At 35.4% G+C, this 26,348-nt stretch overlaps 1 pseudogene; it reads right to left on the bottom strand.

The window, feature by feature from the left end:
- LOC131834720 (elongation factor 1-alpha 1-like) overlaps positions 1–25,443 on the bottom strand; it is a 104,652-nt pseudogene extending 79,209 nt beyond the window's left edge.
- Between the last annotated feature and the right edge of the window lie 905 nt (positions 25,444–26,348).

Here is a 26,348-nt window from a genome sequence, read left to right as displayed (position 1 = left end):
CCTGGTCACATAGGACCCTCCACAGTGCTGCTGCTTGGGCTTCCATACAGCATGGTGGCTAGAGTCCAAGAGCAAGTATTCTGGGAGACCAGAAACAAAAATTACCAGTCTTGTAAATTCTTTTTTTTTTTAAGATTTTTTTTAAATGTATTTGACAGACAGAGATCACAAGTAGACAGAGAGACGGGCAGAGAGAGGGGAGGAAGCAGGCTCCCCGCTGAGCAGAGAGCCCAATGTGGGGCTCGATCCCAGGACCCTGGGATCATCACCTGAGCATGAAGGCAGAGGCTTTAACCCACTGAGCCACCCAGGCGCCCCCAGTCTCATAACTTCTTGATCAGAAAACCGATACCACTTCACTTCCACCATATACTACTGGTCAAAGGAGTACATAGGCTTTACCTAGATTCAATTGTAAGGTACACAAGTACCCCACTTCGTGATGAGAGAAATCTCAAAGAATTGTGGCCATCTTGATGTGTCGCAAATGGTGTATTCTATTACACAAAGTGTAGATTTTGAGCTAATGGTATTTTGAGTCTTCTTTGGGTGTACGTTTTTCTTTTAGGATCTTCATAAAAGTTTCTAGTTTGGAAATCCAATCATAAAAAAGGAATAAAAGCTAAATATACTCAAGAATAAAAAAATACAGTGAGGAAACTGAATACCAACACCATCTTACTGAAAACTAGGTTTGTAACTGGGCAAATAGTGACAAACTTTTAGTGGGTCATCTGGTAAGTCTATTCTTCTAAGGCCTAAATAAAATACATCATGAGACAAGATGACCAAATTCTTAGCATTCTGTTGTCATGGTGGAGATGTGTGGATGTATAAATACAGTTAGTGTAAACTTTAAATAGAAAAGGAAATGTGGGGACGCCTAGGTGGCTCAGTGGGTTAAGGCTCTGCCTTCGGCTCAGGTCATGATCCCAGGGTCCTGGGACTGAGCCCCACATCGGGCTCTCTGCTCAGCGGGGAGCCTGCTTCCACCTCTGCCTGCCACTCTGCCTGCTTGTGATCTCTGTCTGTCAAATAAATAAATAAAATCCTAAAAAAAAAAAAAAAAAAAAAAGGATGGGGCGCCTGGGTAGCTCAGTGGGTTAAGCCGCTGCCTTCAGCTCAGGTCATGATCTCAGGGTCCTGGGATCAAGTCCCGCATCAGGCTCTCTGTTCAAGCAGGGAGCCTGCTTCCTCCTCTCTCTGCCTGCCTCTCTGCCTACTTGTGATCTCTCTCTGTCAAGTAAATAAATAAAATCTTTTAAAAAAATAAAGGAAATGTGTACAATTTTCAACACAGAAATGCTTACATGCCTATGTTTATTCAATAATAGGTGCTAAATTTTTTTATTATTGAATTATCCAGAAAATTATCCAGAAAATTTTCCCAACTGACCTTTAGAATACAAACTAAGTCAGGGAAACAGTATTTGGTGTTGTTGTTGTTGTTTTTTTTTAATTTTATTTATTTGACAGAGACACAGTGAGAGAGGGAACATAAGCAGGGGGAGTGGGAGAGGGAGAAGCAGGCGTCCCACTGAGCAGAAAGCCTGATGTAGGGCTCCATATGGGGCTCGATGTGGAGCTCGATCCCAGGACCCTGGGATCATGACCTGAGCCGAAGGCAGACACTCAACCCACTGAGCTACCCAGGCACCCCAGTCAGGGAAACAGTTTAGATGAATTTTAGGCATTACCAAATATATTACCGGATATAAACAGAACAGAACAGTAAAAATGGCAGTTTAAAGGAGTGATTCCTTCCTGACTTAGAAGAGGTAAAAATTTATAGTAATATAAGCAATATTTGAGGTAAAAATCAGAAGACATAAAAACATATTAATATAGACAATATTTGAGGTAACAATATAACATCCTATGTTGCCATAGGGTTTCATCCAACTGTGTAGAACAACTAAGAATAACAATCTTTTATCAGAAGCATAAGTTTACACCCTAAACAATAAGGTGGGCATGGTTTTGTCATTGTTTTTCAAATCCTTTGGTAACATTTTGACCTAAAGCACAGCTTCATCAGGAGCTGTCAAATATTCTTTAAATTTCAAAACACACAGAGTCTAAGAGAAACCAATCACTTCAAGGAGTAAGTTAATGGAAAATAAAAAATACATTATACCGTACTTTCACAAAGTGACATTTGAAAGATATACCTTATATTAACTATTATATTGTTGAATGGTATACATTATTTTAACTATCATATTGTTGAGTGATAATTAATTTGAAGTTAAAAAGTTGGACAGAATCACTGCAAGGATGTTTCAGATACAGTCAGCTACTTCCCTCTTCTGGCCAAAGGTGGAGGGAAATTTAATTTTTACTGCGGAATCTAAGCAGTATTGTCTTCACAATCAGCTCTAAAAATGGGTCTTATGCAAAGAAAATTTACTCAACTCTCTATCACTAAGATAAAATGCAATTTAATTCAGAAATCATAGATTAAAATATCTAGGAGTTACTTTATAGATGAACCCATAGAGCTTTTCATTTGTAAGAATTCATGTGGTGGCTAAGTGATTTAAGTGTGTTTGCCAAACAGCCTTTAGAACAGAAACGATGGGTTTCGGTGCTTTGAGGTCACTTGGGGTTAATATATTTTGATTGTCAACGAAAATTATTCATAGATAGTGGAATGAGCATTGGTGGTTCTTACAGGGAAGAATGAGAAATTATAAAGATAAACTCCAGAGATTTCTACCACAGTTTCTAGAACGAAATGCAATTTCTCTTCATGATCTTCTTAAGCCTTGCAAGTGTTATGAAGGGCAACTACAAGATTAAATCATCAGATGTAAAAATTCAAAACATTTTTCCTTAATTGGGATAATTTAAATAATTTAAATTTCCCTGTAGGTCCTTTAATTTTGGACCTTCAAAAATTATATAACTGAAAATATTAAGAGAAAATAAACTGTCACAAAAAGGCTTTGACTAATTTATATAATTATAAATCTATATGTATAATAGCCAAATTTATAGAAAAATACCACTCCATATTTCATTCAAAGGAATAAACCCTAGAAAAAAAATACATTAAAGTGAATATTTGTGGACATACATGCTTTGAAATATTAATAAGAATTATAAAGGAACTAAAGAAACTGAACTTACTGGTTTTAGAATATATGTAAACAATAACTGAAATTCCAATTCCTCTGCCTCATATTTACTTTCTAAAAATTAATTGAAAAAGCTCTCAGTCAGAATGAGAAAATGAATTATTAAAAACCAACAAAGATTAACGTGCACAGGTATTCAAGGAATAATAATAAGGAATTAAATATATCCAAGTTACCTTCATCATATTTTGTAAAGTTAAACACTCAAGCTTTTAAAATACTGCTAACAACAAGGAATTTCTCAGTGTCTCTGAAGACCCAAGACAAAATAAGTCACCAGCTAGATCAAAAGAGGATTTTATGTAATTAAAAAATAGGTTAACTTTTTGTTTTCCTTAATTGTGCAAGTTGAGAAAAGTCATGAAAAAAATCATCATCTTCACTGTGTTAGTCCTCAGTGACTGGGAGGTGAAGAGTGCTCTGGCCATCTGCAAGGCATAGGCTCCCTGACTATATGCAGAAGCCTGTGCCAATCACTTCTACATTCCAAAATGCATTAGTAGGTCCTCTATGCAGAACTTGCAGAGTGGTAGTGGGAGAGCTAGACATAAAAGTCTAAAACATTCACTTTGAGTATCTGGGTTAAATTTGAACTGAGACAGTGGTTCTCTTGGCAAGAACTGTGCTGTGTCTTTGCCCAACGGGAACAGATTAGGTGTGTGGGTCCTCATCTCCAACCACAAAAGAGGCCCATTCATCATTGGGACCATTTGGAGATTAGGGGGCACAGTGGGCTGGTGTCTGATTTAAGCTAGAGAAATCTAAAGAGTGAGACCCAATGACTGGTTATCTGCCCTGATGGTGAACAAAGGAAATGTTCCATTGGGTATAGCCTGGTCTCCCAAGATACTTCTGGACAAAGAATGCATGAAGTTTTTTTCCCATGGACTAGATGAGGTCCACTGAAGAAACAGAGCCAGCCTGGGCACGTCTTACATCTTGCCTACATAAATCCTCCTGGAGGGGAGACACCATAGTGAGAAGAACCTGGAGGCTGACACCACTAGTAAAATGTAGACTTATCAGTTTCCCCAAGACACCTAATTTAAAAAAAAAGGAAAAAAAGAAAAAAAGGTAGCTAACCTCAGTGATCACTAGATGAGAAGGTGACTTTGTGCAGAAATTCATGGAGAATAATGGAGAAATAGATGTTCAGTCAGAGGAATTGCAGAGTAGAACTTTCTAGTGATACAGGGTCTCTCACAAAAAAGGTACAGAAGAAAGAGGCAGTCAGCTTATATTTCTTTAAGCCCATGAGGTCACCAAAAAAATAGAAGGAAGAGCTTTAACATTGGATAAGCTAGGACATCTGGATTTCACCATTAAATATATTAAAAATTGAATCAAGATTTTTAAAAAACTAGAATTGTATTATACTAGAAGAACGTAACTTGACTTTCTTTTCGCCAGTGATTTAACAAAAACAGCAAAAATTTTATTTCTAGCTCAAAGCTGGATATAGGTCGCATGATACTGGGCAGTTTGCCTTCAGTAGTGACTGAGGGATCCAAACTCCTTCCATCATGTCATTCCCTCATCTTTGGAGAACTTTGCTTCTAGCCATGCATTTGGGGAACAAAATAGATCTGGGATCTCCAGAGAAATAGAACCAATGAGAGAGAGAGGGAGGGAGAGATTTACTTTAAGAAACTAACTAACACACAGAATGAGGCTTCCAAGTTCAAAATCTGCAGGATAGGAAGGGAAATAACTTTAAACCGTTCTTTACTAGACTCAAAATATGGTCCATAGGCCAACAACATTAGGGATGTGTTAAAAATGCAAGGAAAGGGATGCCTGGGTGGCTCAGTTTGTTAAGCATGTGCCTTCAGGTCATGATCCTAGGGTGGTGGGATTGAGCCCCACATCAGGCTCTTTGCTTAAGAGGGAGTCTGCTTCTCCCTCGGCCTACTGCACTCTGCTCACTCTCTCTCTCTCTCTCTGACAAATAATTATTTTTTTCAAATGCAGGGAAAACTGTACAGCAACATGCAAAGGAATGAAACTGAATTATTTTCTTCTTACAATACCATACACAAAAATAAATTCAAAATGGATTTAAGACCTAAATGTGAAACAGGAAACCATTAAAATCCTAAAGGGGAACACAGGAAGTAACCTCTGACATTAACCATAGCAACTTCTTTCTAGATATGTCTCCTAAGGCAAGGGAAACAAAAGCAAAAATAAACTACTGGGACTTCATCAAAATGAAAAGCTTCTGCACAGTGAAGGAAACAAACAACAAAACTAAAAGGCAGCCTACAGGATGGAAGAAGATATTTGCAAATGACATATCTGTTATAGGGTTAGTATCCAAAATATAGAAAGAACTTATAAAACTTAACAACCAAAAAAATGAATAACCTAACTAAAAAGGGGCAGAAGACAAGAACATTTTTCCACAGATGACATACACATGGCCAACAGATACATGAAAAGATGCTCAACATCACTATGACCAGGGAAATACAAATCAAAATTACAATGAGGTATCACTTCACTTCTGTCAGAATGGCTAAAATCAACAACATAAGAAACAGTTGTTGGTGAGGACATGGAGAAAGCGGAATCCTCTTGCACTGTAGGTGGGAATGCAAGTTTGTGCAGTTACTCTGGAAATGTGTGGATTCCTCAAAAAGTTATGAATAGAACTACTCTATGATCCATCATTTGCATTACTACATATTTACCTAAAGAACACAAAAATACTAATTTGAAGGGATACATGCACCCTGGTGTTCATAGCAGCAAATTATGTAAGTAGCCAAATTATGGAAATGGCCCTAGTGTCCATCAACGGATAAACTGATAAAGAAAACGTGGTATATCTATATATACAATGGAATATTACCCAGGCATAAAAAAAGATGAAATATTGCCATTTGCAATGATGTGGATAGGGATAGAGGGTATTATGCTAAGTGCAATAAATGAAATAAGTCCAACAAAGACAAATTCCATATGATTTCACTCATTTGTGGCATTCAAGGAACAAAACAAACAGGCATGAGGGGGAGAAAGAGAGAGCTAGAGGCAAACCAAGAAACAGACCCTTAGCTATAGAGAACAAATTGATGATTACCAGAGTGGGGGTAGATGGGTGATGGAGACTAGGAAGTGCCCTTGGTGTGAAGGACACAAGGTTTTCATGGAAGTGCTGAGTCACTATATTGTACACCTGAAAATAATACTACACTGTAGTTACTTAACAGAAACTTAAGTTAAAACTTGAAAAAAAAAAAAAAAAAAAGAAAGAAGAAAGAAAAGAAGAAGAAGAAAAAAAAAGAAAAGCAAACTACTCCTGACCAATCTTCACTTTAACAAAATTCTCCAAGTAATCCATGGGCACATTGACGTTTAAAAATGCCATTGTTCGCATCAACTTTCAAATGCCTGTTGGCTACCAACTACCTTAGAACTTCAATGACCTTACAACTTCTATTCTTCCCATTTTATTGGCTTCCCTTCATACTCTCTCCATCCTTCTTTCTCTTTTTGTCTTTCTTCCAGAAATATATAAACCTCAGTCTCCAAGACTTGGCAATAGCACACACTTAGGAGGCTGCCCACCTTTTACTGTCAATGCTTCTCCAGACATTTGTACCCAAAAAATAATAATCCCATCATATATATAAATTTGACATGCTCATCAAGTATGCAATTATATATTCCACTATATAACCCACTATTTACACTCATAGAGAGAGGAAAAGCATGGCCATGCAATATTGCAATATGCAAAAGTGTTTTTTGGGAAGGAGAGTCCATGGTAGGTGATACTGATGACACTGTAATAGTAAACTCCTCCAAGGGCCGTTACCTAAGGATATAAATATAACACATTTGATTGTGAACCCTTTTAAACTGAAGGTATTTGAATGTATCCTGTTCAACAGATAAATACTGCCTGTGCCTTACTCACCAGGAAGGGATACATGAGAAGCTGTATGCGGGGGTCCTTCAGAATTCCTAGGGCTTCTCCGAGGTAATTAAGCACCAGGAAACTTGAATTGTGCTCAGTGAAGTCTTTTATTAGATTTCCTTTTTCCCCATTTCAATCTCTATTATTCAACATGCTCGCTCGCTCAGGTCCTGAACTGGCCATTAACTGGCCTTTGCCCACCTCTCCAAGCTTATCACCTGTCACTCTTTTTTTTTCTCTGTAAATTTTTATTATGATTATTATTTATTATTTTTATTAACATATAATGTATTATTTGCCCCAGGGATACAAGTTTATGAATCGTCAGGCTTACACATTTCACAGCACTCACCACAGCACATACCCTCCCCAATGTCCATAACCCAACCACCCTCTCTCTACCCCCCCAGCAACCCTCAGTTTGTTTCCTGAGATTAAGAGTCTCTAATGGTTTCTCCCTCCTGATCCCTTCTTGTTTCATCACCTGTCACTCTTCTGTCCTCTTCACAGATATCCAGACCTCTAGTCCCCCAAAGACTTTCTCAAGAATACCATGTGCCTTCCAATTTCAGGGTATGGCTCCCTCTGCCTATACTCATCTCACCCACAATTCATATTGTGGGCTCCCTCTTACTCTTCAAAAACTCAGATTAAATATACCCTTCTGAAAGGCCATGTCCAAGTTGGTAATTCCAAACCTATGTCTTGTCAGTTTCTTTATAGTGTTTTATCATACTTCAAAACTGAATGTTGATTTACTTGTTTGAGTCTCTCTCTTTCTCTCTCTGTCTCTCCCTCTCCCACTTACCCAGCAGACTATAAATAGTATTAAAGAAAAGTCTATATCTTCCTTTAACCAATGAATACTCAATGTCCTAAAGTTCTTGACAAAGACTGATGATAAAGAAGAAAAATAACAGATGCATGACAGTTCCCTTTTATATGTACCCAATCTATGATCTAAAACGTAATAAATCAAGAAAACGAGGCATACATACTCCTTTAAATAATAAATTTATTTGTTTAATCAATGAATTTGTCACTCAATCAGTGACAAACTTACCTTGATGTTAACAAAGCTTTAGTTTTGAAGCCCCTTGCTTGAAATCCCTTCCAAATCCCTGTCAGGGACCTAAAAATTTTGTATTAATACTTTTGTGTATGAATGAATAAAATTTTGTATTCATATTTTTTTCTTTTTCTTCAAGAATTTTCTCCAATCTGCATAGGGCTTTTTGTTTTGTTTTGTTTTGCTTTTTCTTTTTTGTCTTGTTTTGCTTTGTTTTTTAGAGAGAGGGGTGGACAGAGGGAGAGAGAGAATCTTAAGCAGGCTGTATGCCCAGCATGGAGCCTGACTTGGGGCTCAATGTCATGACCCTGAGATCATAATCTGAGCCAAAATCAAGAGTCAGATGCTTAACCGACTGAGCCACCCAGGTGCCCCAATTTGTGTAGTCGTTAAGCCCCACAAAATTGAGATCTAACCCTAAACTTAATATATAAAGCAACAACTGATTAAACCATTGAACAAAACCTTATCAGAAAACAATAGATCAAATTAATAAAAAAAATAAGCAAAGACATAAGACAAATAACATTACTAATAATCATGAATGTCTTTTCTCTGGCTTCCTCTTCTGTGAGAAAAAAATAAATAAATGAACTTTCACTCATTTAAACCATTCTGTTATTTACAGTTATTTGCTTAACTGAGAAATGAAGGACAGGTTCTAAAACACTGGATCCAAGAATCCAAATAGTAGGTTTCCCCTGGATTAAATAGAGCAGCCTTAGGGTACAGTTTTGAAGTACATTGGAAATGCACATAACGTTTTCTAGAAGCTTTCTAGAAGCTTTCTGAGGAAAGAGTAGTATGGGATTGAGGGAGGCTTTCTTTAAAGATGGAGAAGACCTAAGAACTAAAATATCAGTGAAGAAAGAGCAAGAAATGGAACAAACCTAGGCAAGTCCCTAAAGAGGTGAGGAAAGTCATACTGAGAAGTAGCAGTGATATTAGCCTTGGCAGAAAGAAAAAAAAAATTTAAAAATTAAAATCCCCCTTTTTCCACTGGGAAAAGAGAGTAGCTGGAAATACCAAGTGGGGATGTAATTAAGATTGTAGTTACACTGGTAGAAATTTGAAGAAATGGAGGTGTTCCATTTTCTCACTGAAGGAAAAGGGAACGTTGACTTCTGGGAATCAGGACAGGAAGGTGGCAAAATAGGAAACGGGAGAAGAAACAATGTTTCAGATAGTTACTGTTCGGTTGGGGAGTGAGTAGACAGAGGACCTGCACAGACAGTGAACTCCAGTGATGAGAGGAATCTATGAGTTACTGAGTAGGACAGCCAGAAGCACTAGGGACTGTCAGAGGATGGCATCCAGGTATTTGAGCTTTAAAGATAAAATAGTGATGAAGAGATTCAGAGCTGAAAGAATTAAATTGTGTGGAGCTTCTGCTAACTTGCTTTTCTGTAACTGCTCTGCTGCTTTGCGGGTTGAACCTTGAGAAATAGCACCCGGACGATAAGATATGGCTAACTGAAAAATGTAAACTGTGCAGAGCATACCAGGAACTGTAACTGTGTAAGGAGGTCACTGTGATTGTGGCTTTGTGACAAGCCTTTGTCTAAAAAAAAGTATAAAAACCATATGCTCCCTTTGATCAGAGCTCCAATCCTCTGCCTGATCTTCGGGTATGTTGCAAAGCCCCAGCATGCTGGAACAATAAAGCCCGTGCTGTTGCAGAAAGAGCTGCCTTGGTGTCGTTCCTCTGTGCCTCCCTAGGTTGAGGTCTTCTCGACCCTAACAATGGCATTGAGAAATCAATGTACAATTTCATAAATTGCACATGTGGACACTGAGCTAACGTAGGGTACTTTCTGCACCCTGAAAGACTGGAGAAGACTGTGAGAACGATGTATGTATGGGTGAGGAGAGCTACCTAAGAGCCAGAGTCATGGCAGACTAACTGGGGTCATAGAAATAACCACAAAAATCAATTTCTATCACAAGGTAAATCATTTGCCATATTAGATTTCTGTGTGCATTTCTTTTCTATCTTACACATCTATCCCTGCACTGTCTTACTGTTTAAATTATTAGAAGCCTAATATGTTTAATTTCTAGTAAGTCAAAGATTGCCTTAGAAACCCTTTTAATCACAATTTTCTTTGCTATTCTTGTTTCTTTGTTCTTCCTGTGACTTTAAAAATAACATTGTCAGAGAACAAAACTCCATGCCAAGAAGAACATATTTTACTGAAGAGATAGGTGTTTATAAAAAAATTTAAGTGAGGGGTGCCTGGGGGGCTTAGTCAGTTAGGTATCTGCCTTCAGCTCAAACCATGATCCCAGGGTCCTGGGATCGAGCCCCAGGTCGGGCTCTCTGCTCAGCACAAAACCTGCTTCTCCCTCTCCCTCTGTCTCCCATTCTGCCTATTTGTGCTCTCTGTCAAATAAATGAATAAAATATTTTTTTAAAATGTCAAGTTTTTTAAAAATCCCATTAAAATTTGACTAAAATATAGGGTATTTACAGGCTAATTTGGAAAAAAAAGTATAATCTTTACAATTCTAAGTCTTTCCTATGAGCAACATGGAATATTTCTACCTCTAAGAGTCTTCTTTCAACACCTTCAATAAAGTTTAAAATGTTTTCTCATACAGGTTCTACATAAATTTGTTAGACTAACACCTAATTTATATTTGGTGTTGAATTTTAGATTTTTATCATGTTTTCAAAATAATGATTTTTAATATATGTTTGTATATTTCTGCATAACAAATATACTGTACTGGCTTAAGAGTCTATAGAAATTTTTGAAGAACAGCACATATCATTGGTAAATGATAATTTTGTTTCCTTCCTTTTGATAATCATATTCATTTCTTTTTATGATAAAAGAATATTTTTTAACATGAGCATCATTTTATTGTTCCTGACTAATACAGAAAGCCATTAACTATGATGGTGGCTCTTACTGGTTTGGGGCATACTTAAGGAAAAATCTGTATAATTTATTAGGAGTTTTTGTGAACAAATAGTTTTTCACATATTACCTACTTGATGGGATGAATTATACAAACAGATTTCCAACTTTTTATCCACTCTTGATTTCCAGGACTAAATCCTTAGTTGTAACATGTTACTGTTAACTGTACATACTAAAATGTATTTAGTTATATTTTTTCTAGCATTTTTATCTTCATGCATTACTAAATTTGGCCTGTATTTTTTTTTCTTTGAGCAATTCTTGTCAGGTAATAAGATTTTTGCCATCTTTGTAACACAAATAGAGATGTTTGCTTTTTTTTGTATCCTTTGGAACATTTTAAAAACTAATGGGTACAATGTGTCCTCAAGAAATTAAAAAACAATCCCCCTGGCTTGGTGTCCTTTTTTAATGTAATTGTTTAAATTTATAATAATGTAATTGTTTAAATTTATAATAATCTTGGGCCTCCGTGGCTCAGTCAGTTAAGCTTCAGACTTTGGCTCAGGTCCTAATCCCAGGGTCCTGGGATGGTGGCCCAGGTGGGGTTTTCTGCTCAGCAGAGTAGGCTTCTCCCTCTGCCCCTCCCCCTGCTCATGCTGCTGTGTGCTCTCTCTTTCATCCTAAAATAAATAAATAAAACATTTTAAAAAATAATAATTTTTAAAATTCTTAAAATCTTAGTAATTATTTAAGCTTCCTCATTTTTTGAATCAAGAAATATATATATATTATAGCTCCTTAACAATAATCCCATTTATTAAAATATTGTAATAGTACACAGTAAAACTTTTACTCCTCTCCAGGAGAGACACTGCTGGCTACCTACCCAGGATCTATTGCTTCTTCTCCTTTACCATATTTTGTTAGGCATAGCATCGTACTCAGCTCAAAATGCTTAATCTCCCAGTGTCCTTTGCCATTAAGATTAGCCATGCAATGCACTTCTGTTCAGTGAAAAGTCAATGAGGAGTGCACTGTTTTCAAATCAAAAAGTACAACCTCATAAAGATAAAGCTTTTAACTTTCTCCCTTCTTCCTGCCTGGACTGCAAGAGGCAATGCCTGGAGGTGTACCCAAAATCTTGTGACCATGAGGGTGATAGCCCTAGAGAAAGAAAAGCAAAATAAGAAGTTATAAGAAGTCCTGGTGTTTTTTTTTTCTTTCAGTTTTATTAAGACATAATTGACATATATACTCTATATATTTCAGGTATACAACATAATGACTTTTCTTACATATATAGCAAAACAATTATAACAGTCAGTTTCATTAATATCCATCATCTCATATAAATATAAAAAGAAAGAAAAAGAAAGAAAAATATTTTTTCCTTGAGATGAGGATTTTTAGGTAAAAACTCCACTCTCTCAGTAACTTTTAATATACCACAGAGCAGTATTAACTATATCACCATGTTACTCATTATATCCCCAGGGCTAATTTATCTTACAACAGGAAGTTTGTACCTTTTGACCACCTTCATCCAATAACCCCACCCCCGCCTTCTGCCTCTGGTAACCACAAACCTCATCTCTTTCTTTGTGGATGAGATCATACAGTATTTGTCTTTGTCTGACTTAGTTCACTTCTCATAATGCCCTCAAGCTCCAACCATAATCACAAAAGGCAGGATTTCCTTCTTCTTTATGGTTGAACAATATGAGAAAGAGGGTGGGGGAGTAGCATATATATAAATACGCCACAAAGTCCTAGTGCTTCATGCAGTGTTAAGCTGCCTTTCCAGCTCTGGACTTCTTACTTCTAGAGTTCTTGCATGAGGAAAATATAATTCTTACTTATTTAAACCACTACAAAAGACATGATTATTCTCATCAAATACAGTTCTAAATGATGTACTCTCTACCTGCACCTTAAGACTAACTTTTGGGGGGACACCTGGGTGACTCAGGTGGTTAAGTGGCTGCCTTCTTCTCAGGTCTCGATTGCAGGGTCCTGGGATCGAGTCTCATGTGATGGTGGGACAAGGGGTCTTGCTCAGCAGGAAGCCTGCTTCTTTCTCTGCCTCTGCCTCTCCCCCTGCCTGCCTCTCCCTCTACCTGCTTCTCCCCCTACTTGTGCACTCTTTGTCTCTGTCAAATAAATAAAAACAACTATTTTAATAAACTGACTTTCTTAAATGTCTACAATATGGCACATATTGCTGTCAGCGTTTTACATGTTTGTTGTGTACATGTTTGTCCTGTAAAATCTCACAATTGTCCTATAAAGTACGGGTTAACATTATCCTAATTTTATGACAGAAGGAATAGAGGTAGCTGAAAGCTCACAGTGATAAAATTTAAGTGCAGGGAATGTGAATTCAAACCCCAAACTCAACAATTCTGTATATAAAGACATCAGTACAGGATCTGGTCCATAGCAAGTGTTCAGTAAGTGGATGAAGTTGTGGATATTATTGGTAATCATGTTATTATTAGAGCAACAATAACAGATTTGTGTCTTCTGGTCTTCCAATCAGTCTTGCTAGAAGGATGACTATTAATTTGACATTTTAGGAAAATAGTTCTTGGAATATTTTTATCCATTTGACTCTTTTTCTATTTTATAATTCATTAATTTTTGCTTTCACATTTTTAATTCCTGTTATTCCCTTTAAGTTACTTTATATTTTTATATGATTTCAAATTGATTTACTCAATGATTTTAAGTATATTTTATAATAAAACCCATAAGGGCAATATATTTTCTCCTAAAGTATGGTGTGGATATCAGTATTGAAGTATTCAATTTTCATTTTCTACTTTTTCACTTAATACATAACTACAAGTAAAGTGAAGCTTATTTTTTCAATGATCAGGTTGTAATTTTTGATGGAATTAAATTGTTACTAATTTTTATTTTAACTTGATTATGATAAAATGTTAATTTTTTGAGAAATTTATTAAGATGTTTCTGGTCTCATAAATTATCAATTTTTATGAATCCCCAAATAACATAGAAAAAAGTACATATCCTTGTGTTGGTTATAAAGTTTCATATGTATCTATTAAATTAACTGTATCATAATATTCCCCTGATCCTCTATGTCTTTACTTGATCACATAGAATGGGAAAGATAGTCAAAATCTCTGAGTAAAATGTTTCCATCCTCTCTTCCTTGTATTTTAATAGTTTTATTTTGTATATTTGGAGGACAGATTATTCAGCACATAAAGATTGATGTTATATTTATCATCATTGTGAATTGTGTGCTTTTGCAATATAAAGAGGTTCTCTTTATTCCATGTACTTATTTTGGCCTTTGTCTGATTGTAATGTTTCAAGCCCTGATTTCTTTTTTTGGTTTCTTTTCATTTGCCTGATTCAATTTGAGTCTTTGTGCTTTTAATGCATTAACTTTTGTTCTTATAAATATTATATTTGGACTTGTTTTGTCTTCTTGTTCTGTTTTCTGTTTTCGTGCCTCTTTTGGTATTTGTTTGCCAATTTGTTTTCTACAGACAGTACTTGTCTGCTTTTTTGTCTGTTTCTTTAGAAAGATTTTTTTTTTCTTATTTCAAACTCAGTGATTATCCTCAGGATTTTTCAGAATATTTTTCTTTCTGTTTATCTAATTGTCCAGTGACAAGTGACATAGAAATCTATTTTAATTCTCCTATTTGAAAAATCTCCCCTCCACCTGTTTCGGTCTTTATAAATATTTTTTTTAAGATTTTATTTACTTATTTGACAGAGAGAGAGAGCACAAGCAGGCAGAGAGGCAGGCAGAGAGAGAGAGGAGGAAGCAGGCTCCCTGCTGAGCAGAGAGCCTGATGCGGGGCTCAATTCCAGGACCCTGGGATCACAACCTGAGCCAAAGGCAGAGGCTTTAACCCACTGAGCCACCCAGGTGCCCCCAGTCTTTATAAATATTATCTCAGATTTTAAGTCCAGGGTTCCATTACATTACAGGTATATCTCAGAAATATTGTGAGTTTGGTTCTGGACCATCGCAATAAAGTATCTCAATAAAGTAAGTCAACAGATCATTTTGGTTTCCCAATGCATGTAAAAGTTATGTTTACACCATATTGTAGTCTACTGAGTGTGCAAATAACATTGTCTAAAAAAAGTTCATATTTTATTTTAAAAATATTGCTAAAAAATGCTAAGCATCATCTGAGCTTTCAGCAAGTCATAATTGCCAATCACCATAACAAATTTAAAAATAGTGAAAAAGTTTGAAGTGTTGCAAGAATTACCAAAATGTGACACAGGGACACTGGCTGAGCAGATGCTATTAGAAAAATGGTGCCAGTAGAATTATTCAATTTAAAGTTGTCACAAACTTTTAAATTGTTTTTTAAAAAAGCATCTGTGAAATAAAACAAAGCACAACAAAATGTGGTGTGCCTATATCATTTTTCATGTTTTACTCTATCCTTCAAGAGTAAGTATTTACATCTTGCATTAGCTTACATTTTTTTTTACAATCTTATACTATCTAAAATGGCTCCAAGATACAATTAGTGTGTTTTCACATCATGATCACTGCACTGATTCCTTTTCATCAACTGCACTGGGAAGGAATACATCGTCGGAGTCATAAATTATCCTGATGTTTGGGGCATCTGTGTGGCTCAGTAGGTTGGGCATCCAACTCTTGGTTTTGTCTCAGGTCATAATCGCATGTCCTGAGATTGAGCCCCACATCACAAGGGGGCTCCATCCCCAGCAGGGAGCCATTCAAGGATTCTCTGCCGCTCTTCCTCTGCCCCATCCCCCCCACCCCTGCACACATACTCATGCTCTCTCTCTAAAATAAGTAAATGAATCTTTAAGAAATAGAAGATAAATTATCATGACATTTGAAATATGGGTGGACCTTTGTGCCTTAACATTTGGCAAATTTTTTTCCTGATGTTTTACACAATAACAGAGAAATTTGAGTCAGATTGATCTGAGCCCAAGCACAGACAAAGGAGATAACTTGTATCCTTCTATTTCCACGTACTTGGTACTTTTGGCACATACACACAGGAAGCAAGGCAGAGAGAAGAACCCAGAAGAGCCACAAGGCAGTGGCTGGGACTCCTTTGCTGACTCATTTGGCCATCTTGGAACACACATTTTCCCTTATTGATACTTAGGTGGCCCTTGTGCCTGGCTTCTTTCATGAAGCATAATGTTTGCAAGGTTTATCCGTGCTGTAGCTTGTATCACTGCTTCGTTTCTTTTCATGACTGAATATGCATCAGCTGGCATTAATACATTTTGTTTATCCATTCATCAGTTGATGAATATTTGTGTTGTTTCCACTTTTTGACACTTATAAATAATGCTGCTATGACTATTTGGCTATAAGAGTTGTGTAATCTTATGCTTTCCAATATCTTGGATATATACCCAGGAATAGAAGTGCTGGATTATAGGGTAACTCTTGTTTAATGTCAAAGAACTAACCAAACTATTTTCCAAAGTAGCTGCACCATTTTACACTGCAACCAGCAATGTATGAATACCTTTCACTTCTTCAACACTTGTCAAGTTTTTTTTTTTTTTTTTAAGATTTTATTTATTTATTTGACAGAGAGAGAGATCACAAGTAGGCAGGCAGAGAGACAGAGGGGAGGAAGCAGGGTCCCAGCTGAGCAGAGGGCCTGATTGATCCCAGGACCCTGGGATCATGACCTGAGCCGAAGGCAGAGGCTTTAACCCACTGAGCCACTCAGGCATCCCAACACTTGTCAACATCTGTTTGTTTGTTCTTATAGCTATTCTAGTGGGTGTGGAGTGATATCTCATTATGGTCTTAATTTGCATTCCCCAAATGAAATTAAGCATCTTTTCATGTATCTAACAAGCATCTGTACATCTTCTTTGGAGAAAAGTCTATTCAAAACTTTTTCCCATTACTTAATTGCATTATTTGTTTTTTTGATGTTGTTCTAAGAGTTCTTTGTATATTTGTATACTAAATCCTTATCAGATACATGATTTGCAAATATCTCCTTTCATTCTGCAGGTTGTCTTTGCATTTTCTTGTTTTTTGATGTGCAGATCTATAATGATGTGCAAGTTTTTAATTTTGATGAAGTCTGGTTGGCTTATTTTTTTCTCTGACCATGCTTTTGATGTCATATCTAATAAACCATTGCCAGTTTAAGATCAAGAAGATATATTTGTAAGTTTTCTCCCAAAAATAATATAGCTTTGGTTCTTATATTCTTATGGGAGATTTGAGTTGTAGTATTAAATAAAATGGAAATGGAAGTATTTCATGGAGTAGACGCACAGCTTCGAAAACAGATATTTGAAATCTTTCTCTTTGGGAGTATAAATAACACATATAAACTCAATAGTTAATGGACTAGAATACACATGAAAAAGCAATAATTCATTTTCTACATGCTTTAGCATATCCCTACTCTGATGTAGATTTCATTTTTAATTTATCTTTTAAAATACTAACATTTTTAACTGCCAATCTGCTAAAGTCAAGATCTATGCATATGCAACTCTTTTCTGTAGTCAGGCATCAGTACGGTCAGTTTTTTCTACATTTTTCTTTTTTGTTTTCAATGATCAATTTATAATGATGGATTAAGTAAAGCTAAAAATTCAGTATTTTTGTTGTAACAGTCTTTTTTTTTATTTTGTAGAATACAGAAAAATAATATGGCAACAAAATTTTCCCAACATTTTTACACGTATGAAAAAGTTGGGGCTTTTTTATCATTAATCATCATCCACTTAGTTATTCATTTCAGTCCCGTTGCTAGGTATAAGTTAGCATCTTCAATTTTGTAATATAATGTAAAGAATGTTGTGTCAACTCTGCCTTCAGGGCTGAAGAAGACACTACTGAATAAATGTTATATTTACCTTGTAGTGGAGGAAGGATAGAAGTTTGAAAGGTGGAGAAGGGTAGAAAGTAAAATTTTTAGTTACACTATTTTATTTTTGAGAATGAGAGAAATCTCCAAAATTGCTCAAATTAGAAATTCTGTATGTTTGGGGCACCAAGGTGGCTCAGTCGGTTAAGAGTCTGCCTTGAACTCAGGTCATGATCCCAGAGTCCTGAGATTAAGCCCCACATCAGGCTCCCTGCTCAGCAGGAAGCCTGCTTCTCTCTTTTGCTCCCCCTCTTCCTTTGTGTGATCACTTTCTTTCAAACAAGTAAATAATTTTTTTTAAAGAAACTCTACATTTATTATTTTGAGAAATATTAGAGGTCCAACACACAGCATGGTCTGAGCCTCATTAAGAAAATGCAGAAGTAAGTAGTTATCTGGATGTTTTTCTTCCAGCTCTATCTTGATTGGACCAGAAAAAGAGCTTATTGCATTAGGAGTGGGATCAAATTAGCCCTAGATCAAAGACTTCTCAGGACCAACCCCAACAAGTTTAAAAGTAAACTAGAACTAATGAGACTCTTTCAAAGTACTTAATTTCATCCTAAAATGAATCCCAGTAATACTTATGACTGGTTTGCTTGGCTCAACATATCCATACTGGGTGCCATATCCAGAAAACCCAACAGATACAAACAACAACAACAACAACAAAAAGCTCCAAGAAAATTCTGCTCTTTTTCTCTAACCAAAGAAATAGGAAGAATATTTTTCTACAACCAACACTCTATTCTAGCTCTATGCCCTCCCTCCACAAAGGCTGCATGGGGAGTCTATTCTTCCATCTTCACTGGACTGTTATGAGGCCAAGTTGCTGTTAGAGTTTCTGACTGGGGACCCAAAAAGTTTCATCACTGTCCAGCATTAATGAGTCCTGTTTCCTCATGGTATCAGTAGAGATTACATAAAGAGTGGAATTATTTAGGTAAAGTTATTTATATTCATTTTCTCATTTAAAACTATAAAGGCAGAAAGTACAAGAGAAAAATTCATGTACAAATGAGACATTCTGATATGAAACTAATATTTTAATATCAATTTTGGCCTAGGTCAATGATTCCTACCTTCTCAGAATTAGAACATTCCTCATCCTTTTTGAGTTTCATGATGTTTTAAAAATTAAGTTCTATTTAAAAATCAATTTGTATTAATATTTAAATTATGCACATAAAAAAGTATGAAAATTACACAGAACAGGAAATTTAAAAAATAAAATGAATTAAATATGACTCCATAATGATACAGATGATCGAAGAGCATTAAATGAGACTATGTGCTCAATATGTGCAAGAAGGTATGGGTATCCATAACATGATGAAGAAAGAAAGAAATGATACCAAAAATGACACAAGTGGAATCTCTAGAGATGAGAAATGCAGTATTTCAAATGGAAAATATAATGGATGTGATTAACAGCAGATTATAACCTGGAGATAAAACATTATTGAACTTGGGTATATAGCAATAGAAACTATCCAAAGAAAAATATAAAGAAAAAAAGAATTAAATAAAATCAACACAACGTCAGTGATCCATGGAACATATCTACCAGTGCTGCATATGTAAAAATGGAACCCGAGAAAAGACAAGGAAACAGAAAATATTTTTGGACAAATAATCAATGAAAAATTTCCAAATAATGTTTAAAATTAAAAACCAACATATTCCAGAAGTTCATGAAACTCAAGCAGTAGAAATGTGATAAGGAGTAAGTCAAAGTGCATCATAGTCAAATTTCTAAAAACCAGTGATAAAAAAATCTTAAAAGCAGTTAGAGAAAAAGGATGCATTACATACAGAGGAACTAATTAAAACTATGAAAACAGACTTCTTGTCAGAAATTATGTAAGTTGAAAGACAATGGAGAGACGTCTTTAAATTAAAGTGATAGAAAAACTGTCAGTTCCAAAATCTATGCACATCAATGTGTTTAATTTTCAAAAATAAAGATGAAAGGAATAATTTTTCAGACAAACAGCAACTGAGTGAAATCATCACTAGCAATCCTGCACTACAAGAAATGTTAAAGAAATTTCTTCAGACAAAAATAAAATGAAACTGTATGGAAATTTGGATCTAAACAAAGGATAAACAGTGGAGATGGTAAATATGTGGTAAATATAAAAGGCATTTCCTTTCTTTTTAAATCCTCTTACAAGGTAATTGGTGGTTTAATGGAAAAAATAGAAGTGAAATTAGAAATAATATGTATAACAATATTGCAAAAGACTAGAGTATAAATGGAAGTATAGTTAAGATTCATAGACTATAAGTGAAGTGATGTAATATATTTAAAGGTACAAGTTAAAAACACATACTACAAATTCAACTAAAAAATGGAATAAAAAAAATCTACCAATTCAAAAAAAGACAAGAAACAGGGGGAAAAGAGAAAAAAATAGATCAAATGGAACACAGAAAGAAGGCACATTTAAACCTAACCAAAATGATGATCGCATAAATATAAGTGGACAAAATGTTCAACATAGAAGACACAGGCTGTGAGATTAGATTTTTAAAAAAACAAGCTCTATTTATATAATATTTACACTTTATTTTTTTAAGATTTTACTTATTTGAGAGAGGATGAGAGAGCACAAGCAGAGGAGGGGCAGAAGGAGACATAGAAATAGGCTCCCCACTGAGCAGAGAGCCTGACATGGGGCTTGATCCCAGGACCCCAGGACCAATAACCATAGCCGAAAGCAGACACTTAACTGACAGCCAGCCAGGCACCCAAAAATCCACTTTAAATATAAAGATACAGGTACAAAATACAAATACAGAAGCTCAAATAACCTTCCCTAATTGCCAGTACTTTGTGTGACTTATCAGACACTGCTATGAGGAGGGTAACATATCCTGACGACAATAGAAACTTCTTGTTTGGAATTCTCCCAGACCTTGCCCTATGCATCTCTTCCCTTGGCTTATTTAATGTAGCCTTTTCCTTTAAGAAACCACAATTGTGAATGTCATAGCTTTCGATGAGTTATACGACTTCTAATGATTATCAAACCTGAAGTTGATTTTGAGAAACCCCTTGAACTTGCAGTTCAAGAAACCTTGAAACCTTGGAAAAACTTGGAAGTATAAAGCACCATACCCTCAAACCTTGCAATCTGGCAACTCCCAGTAATAACTTAGAAGGAAAGTACAGAACAATATCCATGTTGAATATTTAAGCAAGAATCTTTAATACAATTTTAACCAATAGACTTAAACCTATATGGTCAATTAATCAATAAAAGCACCAAGGCAAGTCAATAGAAAGAGAAAAGTTTTTTACTGGAATGATTAGAATCCATATGCATAAATAAACAAACAAATATCAACCATTGCCTCTCAAAAATGAATTCATATTATACCATATCATCTAATATGAAAGTTACAACCAATAGAAAGTCCAGAAAATAACATGAGGAGAAATCTTTGTGAATTTAGTTTAAGCAAAGATTTTCAGGAGACAGAAAAGCATAAGCCTACAAAACTGATAAATTGAACTTTACCAAAGTTCAATTTATCTGCTCTTCCCAAGGCCACGAATGAAAAGATAGGTCACATATTGAGAAAAAATAGAGAAGTTTCATATGCAGGATACTTTTAAAAGAATTATAATTCAATAGTAAAAATATGAACAACCCACTTCAAAATTCAGGCAAAAAAAAAAAAAAAAAACTGAACTGACACTTCACCAAAGCAAATATTTAGAAGGTAAATAAGTACATAAAAATGCTGTTAATCACTAGGGAAATGCAAGTAAAAGTAATTTAATACTACTACACACACATTAGAATGGGTAAAATTTTAACTCTGACAATACCAAGCACTGGGGAGAACATCAATACCATCTGGAACTCTGACTCATACCTTATAAGAATGAAAAATGGTACAAATATTTTGGAAGAGAGTCTCACAATTTCTTACAAATTTGAACATCATTTACCATACATGCTAATTATCAATGTACTGTCTTAAATTCAAATTCGTCATCAGTCAGTGGAAGGCACAAGAGAGACAGACATTGCAGGAATAAGAGGTTTCTTTTCTCTGTTCTGGTCTGCTGTTCTGATTGTTTTGTTTTGCTTTCTTGTTCCTGCTGCATAACGCATCAGCAGACACTATGCAGGGGTAACCACTAGTATATGCCCACAGTGCGTGCCCAGAACGTTCAACCCCTTAGCAACAACTTGGATCAAATCACTGTCTTTCTATGGCCTTCCTGATGTAGACACAATGTTCTAAAGACCTTGTGCTCAAAACAGCAACCCTACTGCCTCTGTGCATATTTTCCATTTCTTCAGCTCAGCTATAATCCCAGAACGTTATCTCCTGATTACCTGTCAGTTAGGGACCAGCTTTGACCCCAGCAACCCAGTGAACTTCAGCATCTAGAAGGCCACAATAACAACCTATCCAGTGAAGCTTAACTCCAGCTTTGGGGAAGACTCTCCTCTTTCAGCTTTATCATTCTGTGGGTGTTCACCGTCAGTGAACAGTTCCCTTTGCATCTGTGTAGTTACTCTCCTATTATAATATAATAATTCTTTATACTTCCATAGATTAAGTTACTATGTGGTTTCTTCTCCTGATTGAACTGGCTATATGCCATATGACTAGTTCACCTGTTCCTAGGAATTTGCCCGACAAGACACACAAATAATACTTACCAGCTTTCAATATTTTCTTTTTTACTTCTGGTTTTCAGCCGTTTGACTGGATATGGTTGTCTTTGTGCTTATCTTGCCAGAGTTTGCAAGTGTCTTGAACCTGTATATTTAAAACCTTCAGCAAATCTGTACATTTTGGGCTGTGTTATCTTTCAACGTTTTTTCTGTCACATCCTCTTTTTCCTCTGCCTCCTGATCACGAATCCCATGTATTTTAAACATTCTGACATTGTCTCTATAACAGGTGTCTGGCTTCATTTCTTTTTTATGTTTAACTACTGACAGCTTTTAAACCAAGCCCTTTCTTTTCCCCTTCTGTTCTACATATGGAGAAACTAGTCAGAAAGCCTTATTAGGTACCAGCAGAAGACTCAGATCACTACTTCTTTAGTTCTTTCCACAGCAGCTTGAGAGGCCTGCCCAACTCTCCCAAATGGCCTTGTTATATAAATAATAAACTTTTTTCAGATACCAACAGATTTTTGGTGGTGGATCTATTTATTGTTTTGAGATGGCCACAGCAGTCTTACAAGTACTCATTTATTATTCTTTTCTGAGTTATAGATTAAATAATTTAATCAGTTTTCAAGTAAACCGACTCACATTTTAACTCATATAGGTTGTTAAGACTGTTAAAGGATTATTTTTTAATTTGAATGTTGTATTTTCCTGTTCTAGGTGTTCTGTTCAGTTCTTTTATGTAGTCTCTGTTCTTATCCTGAAGTTTACATTTTCATTCATTGTGAGCATATTAGACTTTATGGTCAACAAAAAGCTCTCTACCCAGTTATCTTCCAAAACGAAGGAAAAATAAAAAGCTTATCAGTATACAAATATCAAATCATTATATTGCATATCTGAAGTTAATATAATGTTATGTGTCAATTATGCCTCAATTTCAAAATTAAAATAAAACTCAGAGACATCTGGAAAAAATTATCAAACAAAATGGCAGAAAGGCTGTTACCAGAAGACTTTCAATAAAAGAAAATTTCATTAACTGATGAATAGAAGGGAAATGATTCCAGAGGAAAAACTTGCTCTGCAAGAACTAGTGATAAACAAAAAATATTAGAAAATAGGTGAGAAAAATATTTTAAAAATTGATAAAATGAAGAAATAATAATAACATAATCTAGCCAGAATTAAAATACTTGTCAACAATTGAATATGAACTCATAGGGCTAATCAAAATTAAGGTATTCTAAGATGCTCATATGATTCAGGAGTAGGGAATAATTAATTATCTTAGGCTTTGTTAAGAGTGCATGTTAAAACAGTTAGGTTATGGATTTAAAAATTTAAAAAATAGACATAGAATTTCCAAACAGCCTGAAGAGGGAATAAAAAGAATAAAATGAATAAATGAATAAAAATAAACAAAAAAAAGTAATCCACAAAAAAGAAAGGAAGTGGAACCAGGTGTGAAGCCACAAAATGAGCTTCCAATAATTCAAAGAATTGTATCATACATAACAAATTCCTAATGACAATGAAAGTACCTTAATATTTGCTACCATAAAAGGTAACTAAGGAAACGATACATGCTTGGAAATTAAAATAGTCTTTTAAATAAATTATTTCAAAGGAAAATTCATAATGAAATAGGAAAATACTTAAGATTTGAAAACATACTGCAAAGGCAAACTAATGGGATGTGATTACTAAAGCAGTAATTAGTGGAAAATTTGTAGCTTTAAATATTATAGTATGTAAAAGATGACAGAAAAGTCCAAGGAATATAGAAAATGTGTGAGTAATGATATAGAATACAAATATACTACAGAGAAGATAAAATGCCAAAGGGTGGTTCTTTGAAAACAATTAACAAATCACTGGCAACAGTTATCATGATAAAAGGTAGAAATCTTTAAATTGTATTAAGAGTAAAACAGGAGATATACCTTCAGAAACAGCATTGATTGAACAGAAAATAATATAAACAATTTTATGCCAGTAAATGTAAAGATGAGATGAAATAAAACTAGATGAAATGGATAGATTCCTTAAAAATGTAACTTAACAAAACTAACACAAGAAGAAAAGTATATTAATAGTCATATAATAATTAGGGAAATTAATCCATAACTAAAAATCTTCCCATGAATAAAACACCAGGCCTGGGTGGCTTTCCATAGGTCTCCCACCAAATAGTAAAGGAAAGGGCAAATCTGACGTCCCTGTCTCAGAAAATAAAAATAAGGAATTACCCCAATCTATTTGATAAGACTATCATAATCATAATAATATAACACCACAAAACATGAACATATTCTGCAATCTCACTCATGCGTATTGATGCTGAATTAAATAAGTAAATATTGTTAAATATTTACTGGATTCAATAAAGTAAGTATTGTTAAGTAAAACTCAGCAAGAAATTCTGACTTTATCTACTTTTAGGGCTGCTATAACAAAGTACCACAAACTGGGCAATTTAAAACAACAGAGAGGCACCTGGAAGGCTCAGTCTGTTAAGACTCTAACTGCAGCTCAGGTCATGATCTCAGGTCCTTGGATGGAGCCCCCCCCCCCCACCCCGTCAGTCTCCATGCTCAGCAGGGGGTCTGCATGTCTCTCTCCCTCTTTCTCTCTCTCTCTGCCCTCCCCCTTCCTGTGTGCTCTCTCTCCCTCTCAAATAAATAAATAAAAATCTTGAAGAAAATTTTTAAAAGATAAAACAACAAAAACTTACTCTCTTGCAGTGCTGAAAGCAAGTAGTCTGAGGTCAATGTTACCAGTGCTATGCTTCCTGCCATGTCATTAGAGGAAGGTATTTCCTTGCCTCTTCCTGCTTCTGGTGGTGCCAGGCATTCCTTGGCATGTGGCAGCATAACTCGAATCTCTGCTTCCATCTTCATATGTCTGTCTTCAACTCTGTCTTCATACGGTGTTCTGCTTTCTCATACTAGATTACGGCCCACTACAATGACCTTGTCTTTACTTGGTTATATCTACAAAGACCCTATTTTCAAATAATGTCATATTTATAGGTACAAGGGATTAGGAGCTCCGTATCTTTTGAGGGGACACAATTTAATCCATAAGAGTGACCAAGTTGCATTTAGCCCAGGAATACAAGATAAATTTCATATCAAAAAACTGATTATTGGGGTGCCTGGTTGGCTCAGTGGGTTAAGGCCTCTGTCTTTGGCTCAGGTCATGATCCCAGGGTCCTGGGATCGAGTCCCGCATTGGGCTCTCTGCTCAGCAGGGAACCTGCTTCTCTGTCTCTCTCTGCCTGCCTCTCTGCTTACTTGTGATCTCCATCTGTCAAATAAATAAATAAAATCTTAAAAAAAAAAACTGATTATGGTCGATTCATCACACTAATGGATTAAAGGAGCTAGACCTTATAAATTTTCTTAGTATATGCAGAAAAAGTGATAAAATTCAACATCTATTTGTGACTACTAAAGCAAAGAAAAAGAAAGAAAAAACTCTTGGCCAACTGAGACTAGAAAGGAACTTTCTAAACTTGCTACTACAAAAATGTAGAAAGCAAACCTTTATATAATTACTAAATGTAAAAAACAATCTAAAGATACCTGTTATTCTCATTCATTTTTAATACTGAATGGCTGGCCTAGCCTGTGTAGTAAGATAGGAAGAAAAGAATAAGACGGCAACAGAACTAGTAGAAACAGAAACAAAACTTATCCTGAATTAGTGATTACTGCTTTTTTTCTTAACAAAAACTCAGAAGCATCTATAGGTAATTTTTTCTATCAATGGTAGCATAAATAATTTTAGTAGGCAA

Source organism: Mustela lutreola, chromosome 6 (assembly GCF_030435805.1).
Source record: "Mustela lutreola isolate mMusLut2 chromosome 6, mMusLut2.pri, whole genome shotgun sequence".
Taxonomy (NCBI): Eukaryota; Metazoa; Chordata; class Mammalia; order Carnivora; family Mustelidae; genus Mustela; species Mustela lutreola.
This window is presented reverse-complemented; position numbering and strand designations above follow the sequence as displayed.